This window comes from Achroia grisella, unplaced genomic scaffold (genome assembly GCF_030625045.1).
Source record: "Achroia grisella isolate CSIRO2021 unplaced genomic scaffold, CSIRO_AGI_Agris_v1 utg2156, whole genome shotgun sequence".
Taxonomy (NCBI): domain Eukaryota; kingdom Metazoa; phylum Arthropoda; class Insecta; order Lepidoptera; family Pyralidae; genus Achroia; species Achroia grisella.
In genome coordinates, this window is record NW_026712714.1 from 703,436 (window position 1) to 722,384 (window position 18,949).

An 18,949-nucleotide genomic window follows, 5' to 3' on the forward strand; every position below is an offset into this window, starting at 1 on the left:
GCGTGTCCAGATGTATATATATTTATCTACACATAAAAAAAATTGGAGTGTCTTGTTGTAATATTGAAGTAACCGTTTTTTACTACATGCATATGAATATAAATACGGTACATACACCAAAATAACATTTTTTACAGTTTTTGTCTGTCTGTCTGTCTGTTCGTTTCGGCTAATCTCTAAAATGACTGGACCGATTTTGTTGTGACTTTTATTGGCAGGTACCTGATGTAATAAGGTGTAACTTAGACTACTTTTATTTTAGAAAAATAAAGTAAAATTCCACGCGGACGAAGTCGCGTGTACAGCTAGTAATATATACGACCGATATAAATTTTTTTTTCAATTTATTCTTAGCACTATCTACCTATATGTTGGAGATGTAACTAGAATAGTCTAAATCTACTGCGACTGTTATCAACGCCCGCCTGATAAGGGCAGGTAACATTTACTGTCCTTGATAACAAATGTTTATTCAGATACGGGATTCTACAAAGCTAACGTTAGATAATTAAATATTTATGATATTTAAGAGTTAATATTAATGTTATTTATTTATGTAATTCAGGCTACATGGCCCATATTACCATAATACCTTATAGACTAACATACATAAGAAATAATAATAAAATATGTAAATAAATTTGTCTCTAATGTAAGAAGCACTAATTATGATGGACGACTGAGGCTTTGAAGCCGGCTACCGCAAGGGAAACCTCAAGTAGCACCCGTGACTTGTGACACGGGTGTAGGTTTAAAAGGCCCTTTTAGAATGCATTAACACTCACCTTCACTACTTGCAGCTTCCCCCCAGGCCCAACTAAGACCGGGATAAACCCATTTCTAATACAATTCACTTTTGTATCCAAAACACAACTGGCACGCTCTGCGCTCGTCGACTGAATGCCGCGGCTAACGCAACGAAAGAGGATTATTCAACTACCGACCTCCGTATTTATAAACCAAAGTCAGTGTAGTAGGTTGGTCTATAAATACTAGATGGCGCTATTTACAATATTTGTAATAATCTTTACATTGGGTACTTCATTAATACTAAAAACAAACTACCTTCTTTTAATATATTTTTAAAATATCGGATTTTTTCTACAATAATTATGTGAATTCTAACACTATGGTTACGGCACTGACGTAGTAATCTGCCACGGTAGCGCCGATAGACCACCCCCTTCGGCCAGTAGTCCTCCTTCATGAAGGTGGGCAGCATGTTGGTGGGGACCAGGGCCACGAACGCTTTGAAGCTCGCGTCGTGGCTCCATTCCAACTGCGTCACCCTCAATGTCAGGTTACTTTTAGTCCGGATGTAGTCAACAATGTCCTGTTCCTTGGTAGCGTAGTGTAGGCGGGATAGGTACATTGCCGTGGTCGGTGTAGCGGCACGTATATTAATGGATGCATGAAAAGTAACCTTTCCCAAAGTGGGCGATAACGCCCCCCCGTGGGCGCTGCAGGTCTAAGCCCCCCCCCCCCCCTTAGGGAGGGGAGGGTTGTAAGAGACCCAGAAAAAGGATGGGGGGATATCAACAAACTTATTGAACAATATCAGATTCATCCGTGAAGGATGAATCTGATACTATTCAATATTATATAATTACTTTTTATATAAGAATCGATTATGTTTGTTAATACTCATGAATGTATGTATCACGCGAGGAATCGAACTCGCAACCATAGGAAGTAAGGCGGTATGCTAAACCACTAGATTATATAAGATATTGTGAAGTATAATGTACTGTTTAGTAATCAGAGAAATAAATAAATATATGTATATATTTATTTATTTATACCCTAACTATATATTAATTTACAAAAGAACCTTGTTAAGATGGAGAAATGTCATTAGACGGTATCTAATCTACTCTATTGACAGCAAAATAACATAACGTTCAATAGTATAAGATAAATACACATATCGTAATATCTAAGATTTATCCTTAAAGATTTCCTTAACATATGAACATAAGGCAGCATAACACAGTATGACCCTAATATAATTTATACATATAAATAACCAGTTTTATTTTATTAGCAATGAAAATGTGTAACAAATAATGGTTTTATTACCATATGTATACATCCTTACTCAAATTTCAAATTCAAATTCAATTCAATTCTTACTAATATTATAAATGCGAAAGTAACTCTGTCTGTTTGTCTGTCTGTCTGTCTGTCTGTCTCGCTTTCACGCCAAAACTACTGAACCGATTTAAATGAAATTTAGTACACAGATATCTACCCTGAGAAAGGACATAGGCTACTTTTTAATTCGAAAAAAGGGTTGTAAGGGGTTGAAATTGGGGATGAAAGATTGTATGGAAGAATTATTGAAGCTATAGGCATGAAATTTATTTTTGAGGCTGTTAAGTTTTTAAAAACTTTGTATGTCATATTTATTTATATTTAATTAGCAGCCTATTTAAATATAGATAAATATGACATACAAAGTTTTTAAAAACTGTATTACTTACATATTTTTTTCATTATTTGGTCGAGGTCACTATTTTACGCGGACGAAGTCGCGGGTACAGCTAGTAAATATATATATATATTACACTAGATGCGCCCGAGTATATTGTCGATACTTCCGTATAACCTTTTATACCCTTACAACTCTTTTTTTGGATTAAAAAGTAGCCTATGTCCTTTCTCAGGTTCTAGACTATATTTGTACTAAATTTAATTTAAATCGGTTCTGTAGTTTTGGCGTGAAAGCGAGACAGACAGACAGACAAAGTTTTTTATGGGTGACAATGGAATAGAGCACTCCCCTGTGCTAACGGTTTACGCTGGCGGGGCACCAGTGGAGGATGCATGAGCATGAGGTCAAGTCAGTTAGCCCATCGTGACAAATTCACCGGGAATTTAACACGATGGTTTCCAGGGAGAACCGCGTGGAGGTCGACCTGCAATGGGGTTATCAATCCACATTACTAACAATTCCCTTCCCATAGTACCCAATATTAATAAGGCTATATAATAATAATAATAATAATAATAATCTCAGGACAATTCACACAGCGCCATCTAGACCCAAGTGAAGCTAGCTAAAGCTTGTGTTATGGGTACTAGATAACTGATACAAGTACATAGATATTTTTTTTCGTAAATACATACATATTATACATAGAAAACATCCAGACCGATACAAACAATCATACTCATGAATACAAATGTTTGTGCCGTGCGAGGAATCGAACCCGCGACCATCGAACGTAAAGCGGTGTGCTAGACCGCTAGACCACCGAGGTCGTCTAAATCGTATATAAAGATATATGATGTATGTAGCTTATTATGACAATACATTAGCAATACTTATATGAACAATAACTGTTATCTTTCATACAAACAAACATTGTACTGTCTGTCTGTTGTTCTTAATGCTCATATAAGTCGTTTGTTTACATTATTGCCACTCGTATAAATTATATTTGTTTATTTTATACTACTAAACTCAAAGGTGACTGACGTAGTGATCTATCAACGCACAGCCCAAACCACTGGACGAATCGGGCTGAAATTTGGCATGCAGGTAGATGTTATGACGTAGGCATCCGCTAAGAAAGGATTTTGATTAATTCTACCCCCAAGGGGAGAAAATAGGGGATGAAAGTTTGTATGAAACTTCGTCAATTTTAAACCGATCGGGCTGAGACTTTGCTTGCATAAAGCTACTATGACATAGGCGAAGAAAAGATTTTGATAAATTCCATCCTTAAAGGGATAAATTAACGCGAGCAAAAGCTAGTGTATTATACATGTAAACCTTGCTCTTAAATCACTCTATCTATTAAAAAAAAATTTAAATCCGTTGCGTAGTTTTAAAGATTTCAGCATACATAGGGACAGACAGCGACAGCGACTTTGTATTATAATGATGTGGCAAACAAGCATACGGCGTATCTTATGGTAAACGGTTACCGTAGTCTATTGATGCTTGACTCACCAGGGTATTACGAGCGCGTTGCCGACCCTTAAGAAACCTTAATATACCCCTCTTGAAAAACCCCATGCTGAAGTCTCGTGAGAAAACCTCGGCAGGTAGGTCATTCCACAACCTAGGTACGCGGGAGATAACTCCAATAAATCTATTTATGCTCTTACCTACGGCTCCGTCTGATTATTTGATACAAATAAGAAAAGAATAAATAGACTTTTGTTTTCCTGGTATAATTTAAATTTACGTTTTCCCTAAGATACGATGACCCGTTTCTTAATAAATAAAATTAAATCGAGTAATCAGAGAATATATATGGCTCTACAAAAAATAGGTTTAAACCATTTAGTATATTTCTCTGTCTGTTTGTTCTTGAAAGTAGGTCGGCCAACAAATAAATCGTTTATTGATATTAAAGAAACATATATTCAAAATAGCAACACACAAGTTTTTGTTCATTCTTCTTGTGACGAGTCTGCGTTCCGAATGAGTGGTAGAATCAAAAATATGACCATTCAAAAGTGCTTGTAATGAGTTTATATGAATAAAGATTATTTCTATTTCTATTTAATGAGGGTAGTCGGAATATTTGGTCCATAATGCAATATTGGTGTAGATTTATAACCGAAAATTAATACTAGTGTTAGAATTCACATCATAATTGTAGAAAAAATCCGATATTTTAAAAATATATTAAAAGATGGTAGTTTGTTTTTGGTACTAATGAAGTACCCAATGTAAGGATTATTACGAATATTGTAAATAGCGCCATCTAGTATTTATAGACCAATCTACTACACTGACTTTGGACTATAAATACGGAGGTCGGTAGTTGAATTATCCTCTTTCGTCGCGTGAGCCGCGGCATTCAGTCGACGAGTGCAGAGCGTGTCAGTTGTGTTTTGGATACAAAAATGAATTGTATTAGAAATGGGTTTATCCCGGTCTTAGTTGGGCCTGGGGGGAAGCTGCAAGTAGTGAAGGTGAGTGTTAATGCATTCTAAAAGGGCCTTTTAAACCTACACCCGTGTCACAAGTCACGGGCGCTACTTGGGGTTTCCCTTGCGGTAGCCGGTCTCAAAGCCTCAGTCGTCTATCATAATTAGTACTTCTTTCACAAGAGACAGCAGTACATTCGCCACTTACCACTTTTGGGTTCAAAATGTAAATAATATGATAATTCAAAAGTGCTTGTATTGAGTTTATTCGAATAAACACTATTTCAAATCTATAAAATTGTGAGGTTCTATATCTACATTGTCACCCCCTTTTAGAGCGACAAAACTTCCTAATATTATCATATTCCTAATAATCCTAACAATTTAACATTACATTACATTTTTTTCATACTGCAATAACTATATTTATACTCAAATCAAATCAAATCAAATATAGCTGTTCAAAATCTACCCTGTATCATCGTAAGCACAGATTATTATATTAGAGTCCGTTAGTTTTCTGTTCCCGCGCGTTCCCTTCCCCTCCCTTACCTAGTACTGAACTGACTGTACGGCGGCCATGACGCGCGCGCATTTATTGTGAATTAAAATAAATTAGAACTGTGTTAAACCTACTGTGAAACTGGAAAGCTAGCGAAGATATCTTCGAGACCCTGAAGCCCAAGAAATCCGCAGAACCATACAGGTACGAGACAGACGTTCAAACATATTTTTCCCTATATATATACATAGTACTTTCCCTAACATTTTTGTAGCAGAGAGTAAATTTCCTAACAATAGCTTTATTCATGTAGGTCCATCACAGACACTTATGACAAGTCAAATTAATCCACAGTATGATAGTGTAAATTACACTACTTATTGGATATTCTAACATGACAGCCAGTAACAATTTTTAAGACTACAAACTCTTACATGACAAAAAACATTATACAAAATAAATAAAATTGTGCCAGTATGTCCAATTAATAGATAAATTAATAACAATGATAAATAATTTTATAACTTTTGAATGTCAATAAAATGTAATTGATATATTTTGCTATCATATAGAATTAATTCTGAAAGTCAATAAATTTATTAATACTTTAGTACATTTATGATGCATATAACATGTATTCTTAGTTAAAATAAAATAATGTGTTTTATAAATTTATTAATATCAAAAAGACGAATAACATCATTATTATAATATGTCATATTGTATTATATATTAAATTGTTCAATTTATGAATGTAATTATTTGCTGTGTACTAAGATAAACAGAATAAGGGAGTACTCGGAACATATCTTGCGTTTCATACTGCATTACTCTCGTGAGCTTTGATATTACGTAGTTCCCTAAGTGAGACATTGAATCCACCACCCACGCTGTATTAAGGGATGATGTGTGGGAGGATGACGTCATTGCGAGATGACAATAAACGTAGAGAAACCCAGACTCTATTTACTATAGGTAAACTATAACCTATTTATAAAGTTATAATGTACTAGCTACTCGGTCCGACTTTGCCCGGGTATACATCTATACATATAAATAAAATTGGAGTGTCTGTTTGTAATATTGAAATAACCGTTGTTTACTACATGCATATGAAAATATACACCAAAATAACATTATTTACAATTTTTGTCTCTCTGTTTGGTCCGGCTAATCTCTGAAATGGCTGAACCGATTATGACGGGACTTTTATTAGCTGATGTAATAAGGGGTAAATTTCGGCTACTTTTATTTTAGATAAATAAATTTTATTTTTATCGTGGAATTTAACTAAACTAAAATTTGTTTTAATTTATATATGTTATATGTGTTCACCCACAATTGACTCTGTATAATCGATCGATCTGATCATTATAGGTTATTCTGGGCCGTCCCCGGTACCTGCGACCTTCCACTAGCGCCTCGTATTAAAAACAAAACCACAGGAAAACAATCGGCGTCGATCAAGTGACGAAACCTGTTTTTCCTGTCTTTAATTTCGCAAATTTCCATATGCATGTAGTAAACAACGGTTATTTCAATATTACAAACATACACTACAATTTTATATATATGTAGTACTAACTGCCCCGCTCGACTTCCTCTGCATCACACTTATCATTATATATCGCCCAATTTATATAATATATTTTTAAATTATAGCATATATGACATTTTACCCCCTCAAGGGGTAAGTCAAAGTCAAAAGTCAAACTTTGAATGTCATATTTATTCATATTAAATCAACAGCCTTAAAAATAAGTTTCAAGCTTTTAGCTTCAAAAATGACGATTCTTCCATACAATCTTTCATCCCCACTTTCAACCCCTTACAAACCTTTTTTCGCATTCAAAAGTAGCTATGCCTTTTCTCAGGGTCCAGACTATCTGTGTACCAAATTTCATTTAAATCGGTTCAGTAGTTTTGACGTGAAAGCGAGACAGACAGACAGACTGTTACTTTCACATTTATAATATTAGTAACGGTAGATGTATAGATATAATATTATTATAATCATAAATACAAATGATTGTACAATACGAGGAATCGAACCCGCGACCATCGGAAGTAAAGCGGTATGCTAAACTGCTAGACCAACGAGGCTGTCTATGAACATAGATTCATATATATTTTTTATCAATTGTGGACTCAAAACTCTATTTCGTAAGATCGTTGTATACTTTCTACTACATATATATTTATTCTATTAAGTTTTTTTTAAATACTACATCTAAATATACATAACTCAAAGGTGACTGACAGACATAGTGATCTATCAACGCACAGCCCAAACCACTGGACGGATCGGGATGAAATTTGGCATGCAGGTAGATGTTATGACGTAGGCATCCGCTAAGAAAGGATTTTGATAAATTCCACCCCTAAGGGAATAAATTAATAAATAACGCGATCGAAGGCGCGGGTAAAAGCTAGTACTTAATAAAGTATTGCAAACTATTTTTTTGTTTGGGAGAGAGTATTTCTTAGGTCCCAGGTGCCTTGCTATCTAAGAAATGGTATATCAGGATCTGATAATGTGGTTCTAAGGTAACTGATGATGGAATCCTCGATTATAGGCACATATTTAAATATTTTCATTAAGAAATAGTTTAAATATTTACGTCTAGAAATTATTACTAGCAAATATTTCAATAGAAATAGAAATAATCTTTATTCAAATAAACTCATTACAAGCACTTTTGAATAGTCATATTTTGATTCTACCACTCATTCGGAATGCAGATTCATCACAAGAAGAATGAGCAAGAAACTTGTGTGTTGCTCTTTTTAATAGATGTTTTTTTTTTATATAAATGATTACAGTATATGATTGATCAATCATTACGTATATAGTAAGGATAACTGATAAGACAATTTTTTTTTCTCTACCGCGACACTCTACTTATATTCTCAGATCATGTTAAAAAAATAGTATATCACTACATAGTATAAAACAAAATCGCTGTCGCTGTCTGTCCGTCCCTATGTATGCTTAAATTTTAAAACTACGCAACGGATTCTGAAGATTTTTTTTAATAGATAGAATGATTCAAGAGGAAGGTTTATATGTATACATGTACACCCGTGCGAAGCCGGCGTGGGTAGCTGTTTTTTTATAATTCCTTGTAAATGTTTCAATCATTGTATAGTATTATATTATTATATTGATACATTTTCACGTTTTGATTTTAAAGACAAACATTTTCATTTTCTCTACCGCTTAACTCTACATTTAAATTCTCGGATCACATTAAAATTAAAAAAGTATTTTTATTTATAATTTCCTTAATATTTTATTTAAAAAAAAACCATAGACAAAACTAAACATTTATAGCAGTACGGGCTCGTACCGTATCGTATCACAGTTCTTAGAATAAAGAATTTGTTGTCATATCAAATTGAAATAGATTAATCTGGAGAATGGCGTTTTAGATTTGACCTCTATATCCGCGTTCATTCATACCTACTGTACATAGTTATTTCCCATTTATCATAGAACACAATCAACAAAACTCGATTAAAACCTCAAAGCTGTCACGTGACACAAACAATTCCACTTTAATAAAAAAGAAACAAAACTTCGAATTTCAAAATTCGAACACGCTATGACAATTTATTTCGTAATTTAAATAAAGAACACACGTTTACCGCCAAAATTGTATACCGCGGAGTTAAAATGCAACTTTCTAAAAAGTTTTAGGTCGAACGTCTTGCACGGCGTAATGTCTCGCGGGCACTGGTATGGCGAGTCAATTGAGGCGATACAGCTCAATGAAGGCAGGTAGGGATGGGAACTGACTGATGTCGATAGTTTTTTCCTGTTAACTATACTATGTGTAGGTACTTATTGGTCATCTTTGACGGCTTCAGTGATCTAGCGGTTTATAATAATAAGCTCAGGCCAATTCACACAGCGCCATCTAGACCCAAATTAAGCTAGCTAAAGCTTGTGTTACGGGTAGATAACTGATACAAATACATAGATTTTTTTTTCTTAATATATATGTATATTATACATAGAAAACACCCAGACCGATACAAACAATCATACTCATGAATACAAACCATTTTGTTGTATGGGATGTGATTATACATATAATCTTCCTCTTGAATTAATATATGTATTATACGTCTAAAGCTTCCTATTGAATCACACTATTTATTGATAAGAACTGCTTTAAAATCCGTAGTTTAAAAGATCTAAGCGATGAGATAGCGAAAGCTACTTCATTTATAATTATACTGATAAAACACATTTCACTAATCTTATATATAAAATTCTCGTGTCACAGTTTTCGTTCCTATACTCCTCCGAAACGGCTTGACCGATTCTCATGAAAATTTGTGAGCGTATTGAGTAGGTCTGAGAATCGGCCAACATCTATTTTTCATCCCCCTAAATGTTAGGGGTAGTCCACCCCTAAATATTTTTTTTAAGGCAAAACAACGTTTGCTGGGGCATCTAGTAGAAATATAATAATAGCTTAACGTCTGTATGATACAGGGCCAGCCTAGTATGGGGTCGTAGATAAACTACCACTTAGTTGAGTTTTCCGAAAATATAAGTTGCTAGCTATGCACGCGGTTTCACTCGCGATAAATATCCATAGAATAGAATAGAAAATCATTTATTCAAATAAACTAATACATAAAAAATATAGTCTGTGTTATTCTGATGCATAAGCTATATTACTGTAAAATTTCATCAAAATCCGTTCAGTAGGTTTCGCGCGTTTGAACAAACATCCATATTTACAAACTTTCGCGTTTATAATAAGATTCTATTCTATTATTTTACACATGTAGTAGTTAGACATTTGTCACATGCCGATAAACGAGTTTACAGCCGTCTCTAGTACAAATTTTGTATTGTTACTAGTATTTACATCATAGGAAAGTAAGTCGGAAACATAAATTATCCTGTTCATTTTTGGTGTCAATCGGAATCGATACGATGGCTGTATGTATGTGTATGTAATAAATAAATAAATCGGGTAGACTATTAAGCGATAACACTCTTATATAATTATATAAGAGTGCGTAAATCACGCTTACGCACGCTTGGCATTATGAATCAGTTGCTTAGCCTCCGACGATATTCTATTAATAAAAAATTAATCTAAAAAAAACTAATCTGATTTAATATTTTATCTCGCGCGTAATTTCCACAGATAAAGAAGCACATCACTATCGTACTAGTATAAAAGTACATTTTATAATCTGCTATGATATGTTATCTATATAAATATAATTGTGTAACAAGTCCACCTGGCCTGAGAGTCTGGTATAGCAACTTGGTGAACCAACACTAACTATTACCCGTGACTTTGTTTGTTTATTTTGAGATAAAAAAATTGCCTATTTCATCCTCTAGTTTTCTAATTCAATTTTCAAAATATCTTTATTCATGTAGGTCTATTACAGACTCTTATGATATGTCAAATATACCGTCAGTTCGGAATGATTTCGAGATGAGAAGAACTGACAAGAAATTCATTTTTTTAAGTCTACCTTTCTTCTATCTATTACATCTATCTTTATGTCGAGTTTCATTAAGATAAATTCAGCCGAAAAAGTAACAAACAGACAGACAAATACATTTTTGACGGCTTTAGTAGTCTAGTTGTTTAATACACCGCCTTACCTCCGATGGTCGCGGGTTCGATTCCTCGCACGGTACAAACATTCATGAGTATGATTATTTGACTGGGTGTGTTCTATATATAATATGTATGTATTTAAAAAAATATATAAATCTATGTATTTATATCTAGAGCTTGTGATATAAGTACTAGACAACTCTAGTACCCTTGGCGAGCTTAAATTGGGACTAGATGACGCTGTGGGAATTGTCCTGAGATATTATTATTACATTTGCATTTACTATTTATTATATATACTATTATATTATATTTATTATTTATTATGGTAAATAGCCTATGCCGGGCTATTTTCTATTCTGTTATGGGGGCAAGTCGAGGGCAGGAGTTAGTGAAATTAGTTGAATATTATCCTGTTGTAATACTTACTGCTTTTTCTCCAGCATTTCGGTGCCTTCATCTGAAAAAAAAAAATAGTATATAGCAGTAATAATATATAAATAAAAAATATATATAAGTTTCCGTTACATCAAAAAAAACCATTACGACTGTTATGGGATAGTGTACAATAGGGTATCCATATATAGGTATTAAAAATATGAAATACTAGCTTTTGCCCGCGGCTTCGCTCGCGTTAATTTATCCCCTTAGGGGTGGAATTTATCAAAATCATTTCTTAGGGGATGCCTACGTCATAGTAGCTTTATGCATGAAAAATCTCGGCCTGATCGGTTCAAAATTGACAAAGTTTAATACAAACATTCATCCCCTATTTCATCCCCTTGGGGGTGGAATTAATCAAAATCCTTTCTTAGCGGATGCCTACGTCATAACATCTACCTGCATGCCAAATTTCAGCCGTCCACTAGTTTGGGCTGTGCGTTGATAGATCACTGTCAGTTACCTTTGAGTTATGTATATCTAAATATATATAATATGACGACCTCGGTGGTATAGCGGTCTAGCACACCGTTTTATGTCCGATGGTCGCGGGTTCGATTCCTCGCACGGCACAAACATTAGTATTCATGAGTATGATTGTTTGTATCAGTCTGGGTATTTTCTATGTATAATATGTATGTATTTACGAAAAAAAAAAATATCTATGTATTTGTATCAGTTGTCTAGGAGTTGTCTAGTAAAGCTAGCTTAACTTGGGTCTAGATGGCGCTGTGTGAAATGTCCTGGGATTATTGGGATATAATACTTATATATAACTAATAAGGATTACTATTATTATATATAACTCAAAGGTGACTGACAACGGTCGACGTGGTGGTGACCACTTGAATTGGCACATTTCACATCGTATATTTGAATCGTGGTCTCTCGGATTATTATTTTGTTTGTCATCGACGTTTCCATCGCCGGAGACTCAGTCAGAAATGTAGATTGACACAGTTTCTCTTTTGGTATCTGTCAGATTGTAACTCACGATCGCTCGCGCGTAATTCAGGGAAATAAACCACTAGACCATGACGCTCTCAATGTAACAATTATACATCGAGAAATCAAACGACGTTTTTATGTAATTTTTTTTTCGGACTACTCTAATGCTGTCAGCTGTAGGCAGCTGGCCTTTACAGCTTCACCGGACGATAGGCGAGTGCAGATGGCACTCCAAACCAAAGGACTTATGGAGCGGCTAAAGGCCAACTCCCGCCTGACGGATACGACTTTAGTATGAGGGCACCGCTAGGGGTTCGAACCTCGGCTCAGGCCGTCGTAATTTCAATCCCCGTTTGAATTGGACGGGGGATCGATCGGAGGGGAGATGGAGGTGTATCTTAGCCCATAAGAATAACAACTCTTGAGGAGTACAGGGTTCATAAGACGTCGTGATGTCTCTAACGACACCCCACTTGAGGAGCTAAGGCAGTCAGTTTGAATTCAATTCAATCCAACTAAATCGCCAAACATAAAATCCGATCCGATCCGATCCGAAAAACTAAACCAGTGGTTCCCAAATAGTTTTTGCTGCATACCACTTCCAAAAAGACTTCAAACCTTGCGTACCCCTTATTATAGCAATCACACTAATATTAGGGGGGAAGGGAATTGTTAGTAATGTGTACTCGTGACCATTACCAGCAATGTACCATGTCAGGTTGACCTCCACGCGGTTCCCCCTGTAAACCATTGTGATAAATTCATGATGATTTTATCACAATGGGCTAACTGGCCTGACCTCATGCTCATCAGGGAATTCTTAATAATGTGGAATGATGATCTCATTGCTAGCAATACCATGTCAGGTTGACCTCCTCGCGGTTCCCCCTGGAAACCATCGTGATAAATTCTTCGTGAATTTGTCACGATGGGCTAACTGACCTGACCTCATCTTATCATCTTCCACTGGTGCTCCGCCCGAGGAAACCGTTAGCGCAGGCGGGTGCACCATTCCATTATCACCCATAAAAAAAACACTTACCATCAGGTAACCGCAAGCTCGTTTGTCCCCTATACTATAAAAAAATAGTATAGTAAAGACACTTACTTATAGCACCCATCTTGGTTTCTATCTCTGCTATTTGATTGCTCTGTACACCTCACAATCAACTGCCGTCCAAATCATATTCAGGTCAGTGAACCTATAAAAGTACATATGTTATCAATCGGGCAACGATAGCACGAATTTGCAAATGTATTGATAAGACACTGTAACTGTATTAGTAACAAGATCTATATATAAAAGATATATAGAACACGTTTGTGTTTAACAATGGTTGCTACATTCCTTCTTATATAATGATAAAGAAAGAAAGAAAGAAAGAAAGACAGAGAAAGAAAGAAAAATATATTATTCAGTGCAATGTAAAAGATACAATATAACGAAAAAAAAAGGGGCAAATAAAATGTACATATAATTAAACTTAATTTACCATGTAGATAATTAAAAATAAACATAAAATAATCATTTTTTACACCCAAAAATGCACTGAAATGGCTCCACTCAGCTTTAATGTATGTCCTAGGTGAACATACAGCTGGTTTTCAGTGGCACCAAATATATATATATATATATAAAAGGGGGGGAGAGAGAGGGCACTATTTAAAATATTAATGATAACAATTAAAACAAAATTACAACTAATAAATACAAACCACATATACTAGAAATAACAAAATTGGATAAAATAACATTAATAAATATAAACATTAATCATATATATACAACTACTTTGCCTTAAGATTTATAGGTTAAATAGTACATAGATAATTCTTGGATAGTTTTTTAAAGGTGAATAATGATTAATACAAATTAACACAAACTAAATGACATACACACAAACTGAAATGAAACATATAGATATGGTAATAAGACCTTTTGTTATACATTTTCCAACATATATTTTTTTTCTTTTTATATTTATTCTCTATGCACAGTAAATAGCTATATTATTCTTATATAAATATATATGGGCCAGCTGTATAATACATATGAATTAGTTCTATACCAATCATATTCTATTATTCTTTAAGTAAGTTATCCATACATCTATACATATAAATAAAATTGGAGTGTCTGTTTGTAATATTGAAGTAACCATTTTGTACTACATGCATATGAATAAAATATGGTACATACACACAAAATAACAATTTTTACAATTTTCGTCTGTCTCTGTCTGATCCAGATAATCTCTGAAATGGATGGACCTATTTTGACTCGACTATTTTTGGCAGGTAGCTGATGAAATTAGGAGTAACGTAAGTTACTTTTATTTTAGAAAATTAAAGTTAAATTTTACGCGGAAGAAGTTGCGGGGACAGCTAGTATTTAAATATAAATTGGCCACCTGTATAATACGTATGAATTAGTTATATACCCATCATTTTCTGTTTTTCTTTAAGTTATTCATTATAAAAACATGTATTTTTATTTAAATATCACAAACAGGTTGAATAAAAAGTTTTACATATTGTTTGTTTATATACAACAGCATCACATTTGTTTTGTGCGTCTTGTTTTCAATGATTATGAAAGTCTTACAATTGACATTGCAGATATAAAATATGTTTTATTATATATTGATGTATATTATATATTGATCTATTGATGTGTAATCTACACATCATATTGACACATTAAAAATCTGATTTGAAATAACCTCTTTTTAATTATGTAATTTAAGGTTTAATTACATAAACCTGTTAACCGAGCGGGACGTATAAATACGTCAAACTTTTCTGTATGTGTAGGACATATGTATACCTACATATTTTAAATTTCTGCTTCGCCCTGCAACCTGGTGCGGGTGGAACATTTCATATCAAAAATATATACATTAAATTATATTGTGCTGACATACTGACACATCCTAGTGAGAGACAGTGCCCGTTATATACTGCGTAATTAAAAAAGGAATTCCTCGGTTAACAGGTTAATATGATCTACTTACTTGAAGCTGTTTAATATTAATACATTAAAAAACTGAATCTGCAACTTCTTTTTAATTATGTTATTTAAGATTTAGTTATATTAATCAGTTTATTACAAAGTCATACGCTCAAAGACAACTAGATGAAACTAAATAACCTAATTAAATTACACAATGCAGCTTGGTACATTCACTTGAATACTGTTATAGATATCATAGATATGATACTTTAAACTAAAGTAGTGCTACTAAAGTAGTCTTCTCATAGATAGATAAAGACAAAGACAAGAACCTTAATAGCTACTTGAATCATTTCTATGATATTTATTTTTATTTATTTACTCTTGATTGCACCAGAAAGACTATTCTTCTTAGCAATCTCTTCCAGACAACCTTTGGGTAGAGGAGAGAGGACAGAAAGTGGTAGATGGTGCAAGAATAGACTAGAGAAATAAGAGGCATAGGAATACTAAATAATAATTTACATAAACTACTCACATATATATATATATATAATACATACATATTATATAGATAATATGTTAACTTACCTAATGCTATATTTCAAAAGCTATTTATTTAATATTTTTTAGTACAATAATTAATTGTACAAACATTCAAACAATATGAACAAAAAGATTTAGTATAAAATTAAGTCAAAAACATGTTCCTAATGCTAATGCAATGTCTTCCAAACCACCTCTGAAAGAGAGTAGTGTCTACTCTCTTAAAAGTAGTTATCATATAAGTGGAATTAAGTCAGTAAAATAAAACAGACAAAATTTTATACATATTCACATATAAAATAGAATTTATATATCAAACTCTCCTCTGGACTAAAACATATTTATTCTATTTATAATTATTAAAATCATTATCAATATAAATTTTATTTAAGATATCTAAATTTAAATATAGTGAAAGTATATCACAGAAAAGTAATGCCAAAAAATATCACACAATGTATAAATATGGTTATTAAATAAGTGATATTTATATTTATACATTTTTCTTAAACTATTTAATTGTGATATATGAGTCTAGCTCTCAATATGTAGACTCTGCATCCTCCCACTTATTAATTATCAAAACATTTCTTCAATATTATTATAACCTTATTTCCCCTTTCTATATAAATTCTTACAGCTTAACAACAATAGATATTGAAATTAATTAATCATGTAAATAAGAACTACATGCACAAGATGCAGCCATTCACTGGAAATAGACGAATATTTGGAGTTTTCTAACTTCGTGAACAGTCATTATACAATAAATGAAAACATTATTAGGTATCAATTAATAGCCGAGTTAGTACTTACAGTGCATACCGGCGACAGTCCACACTAATGACCTTTAAATAGAACGCTTAAACACTCGTAAACGAAGGCAATCACTCAAAAGAATTAACAATACAAATGTTTCATGGTCCCAAGTTACACTTTCTAATAAACATTATAACAATTTTATAACCAGCAAGAGTTTTGACACAAAATATTTTTTTTCATTAGATTTAAATTTTTATTAATAGGGCATGATTTCATAAAAAAATGTTTGTAGAAGATTAATTTTAAGGAAAATTTAGACAATGAAAAACACTTTTTTATATAAATACACTGAACTGATGTCAAAAACTGTCAAAACATTTGATTTGGTTGACATTGGCTGTCATTATTGACAGCTCCGAATAGCAACCTGTCTACGGCTTGGGGTTCCGGTCTGCGCTCCTCACAAATGTCCCTGTGGCAGTGATGTCGACAAACTAGGACATCACGGACTGTCATGCCAAAAAAGTGCGGGCCGTTTCTCGAGACATGCCGCACTTAACGATATCATACGCCGGTCCCTTGCCACCGTCAACGTACCAAGTCTACTTGAGCCGGCTGGTATTGCAAGAGACGATGGTAAGAGACCGGACGGTATGAGTTTGATTCCATGGAAGATGGGCCGGGTGCTGGTATGGGATGCAACCTGTGCAGACACGCTGGCCCCATCCCATCTACATGGAACCAACAACAGAGCTGGTGCGGCATGTGAAGCGGCTGAAAAAGCCAAAATATGTAAATACAGGGGTCTAGGCTCCGAATATGAATTTGTTCCATTCGGTGTCGATACCCTTGGTCCGTGGGGTCCTAGCGCTATAAGACTTTTCAAAGAAATAACGAAAAGGTTAGTCGACATCACAGAAGACCGAAGAGCTGGCAGCTACCTTGGACAAAGAATTAGTCTAGCTATTCAAAGAGGGAACGCTGCCAGTATCTTCGGAACGTTGCCTAAAGGGACCACTTTTAATAATATATTTTAGTTATCATATTCTATTTTTTTTTTTTTTTAAGCTTTTTATTTTAGTTCTTAGTTGTACAATTAGGTTATGTAAATACTAGTTATATAATAATATGTATAGTAATATTATACGTTGCATTTTGGAAGTAAATAAAAGTACATTTATTGACATAAATATAATGTTTCCGTAAGTAAAGTCACCTAAACTCAGCTGTGCAGCAGGGTTGCCAAATGTACGAGATGGTATAAGTATAATGTTTATTTATCTTAGATGCTGTAGGATCTCGGTAGCTAGTATTCGGTACGACGCAACGGCTTATATTGTAGGAGGACAGCGTCGTAATAATCCCGTTTGTCTGAAATTTGGACCTTCACTTCATACATAAATTTGCCTTTGGTTCGCTGAAAACATTATCCGTGTCTTCCTTCACCCATTCATTTGGAATCAGCCTAATATATGTTTCTCTTCCATTCATTCCTGTTCGCATTTATGGTGTACTAAAAACATGAATTGGAAACAATTAAAAATCTAAAATAAACTAAGCACGACATTGATATAATAGTTTGAAACTAATTTTTAGTATTGTTTACAATACTCTTCTTTAAATTCTCATGTTTATAAGAAAAATAACTCGTTAAATCGGTGATTGAGTCGTCAATAAGCTTTCTTACAGTAACCATTTACTGTTTGATGAGCCATGCTTTTTTTCAAAAAGTAGTAATTTTTTTTAATGTTTAACTGCTATGTTGGATCATTTATGTTGTGTCAGCTATCATATATGTTTATTGTGTTGTGTTCCTTGTAGCACTAGCGCCAGGAGATGAAAAGAAACCAGTCGTGATTATTTACATATTTATATTGTAGAAGTATTTACAAATTATAAATGTACATAAGAATATTTACAAGTGGATTCGTCTCAAATGACGGGTTCGGCAAATTTACTATGATTTTTTTTTATTTAATATTTTACGGCTCTGGATACAAGTCCTTTTTAGCCCAACATAAGATACAAAACCTAAAAAAAAATTATAATTTCTTCCCAGTGTTAGAAATAAATTTATATAAAATCTTGAATAGTGCAGGCCTTGATAAGATCTCTTCTAGAGACTTCGGTACTTCATTAATATGCTCTTGAATCTCGTGAATGAGTAATAATCTGTCGAGTCCGTATTTTCTACATTTGAATATAATATGATTCAAATCTTCATCTTCATTGCAGTGAGGACATTTTGGGTTGTGAACCATTTTCATTCTGTATAGGTGAGTGCGAGTTTGATTATGACCAAATCTCATA

General features: G+C 33.7%; 1 long non-coding RNA gene across 1 annotated transcript; it reads right to left on the bottom strand.

Moving 5' to 3' along the window:
- Window positions 1–11,417: 11,417 nt before the first annotated feature.
- LOC131842342 (uncharacterized) lies at window positions 11,418–16,952 on the bottom strand. The gene is made up of 3 exons (XR_009357487.1): window positions 16,694–16,952; window positions 13,487–13,580; window positions 11,418–11,449 (listed from the first exon to the last, which is right to left on the bottom strand). It is a non-coding gene; the product is annotated as an uncharacterized LOC131842342 (long non-coding RNA).
- Window positions 16,953–18,949: the final 1,997 nt, after the last annotated feature.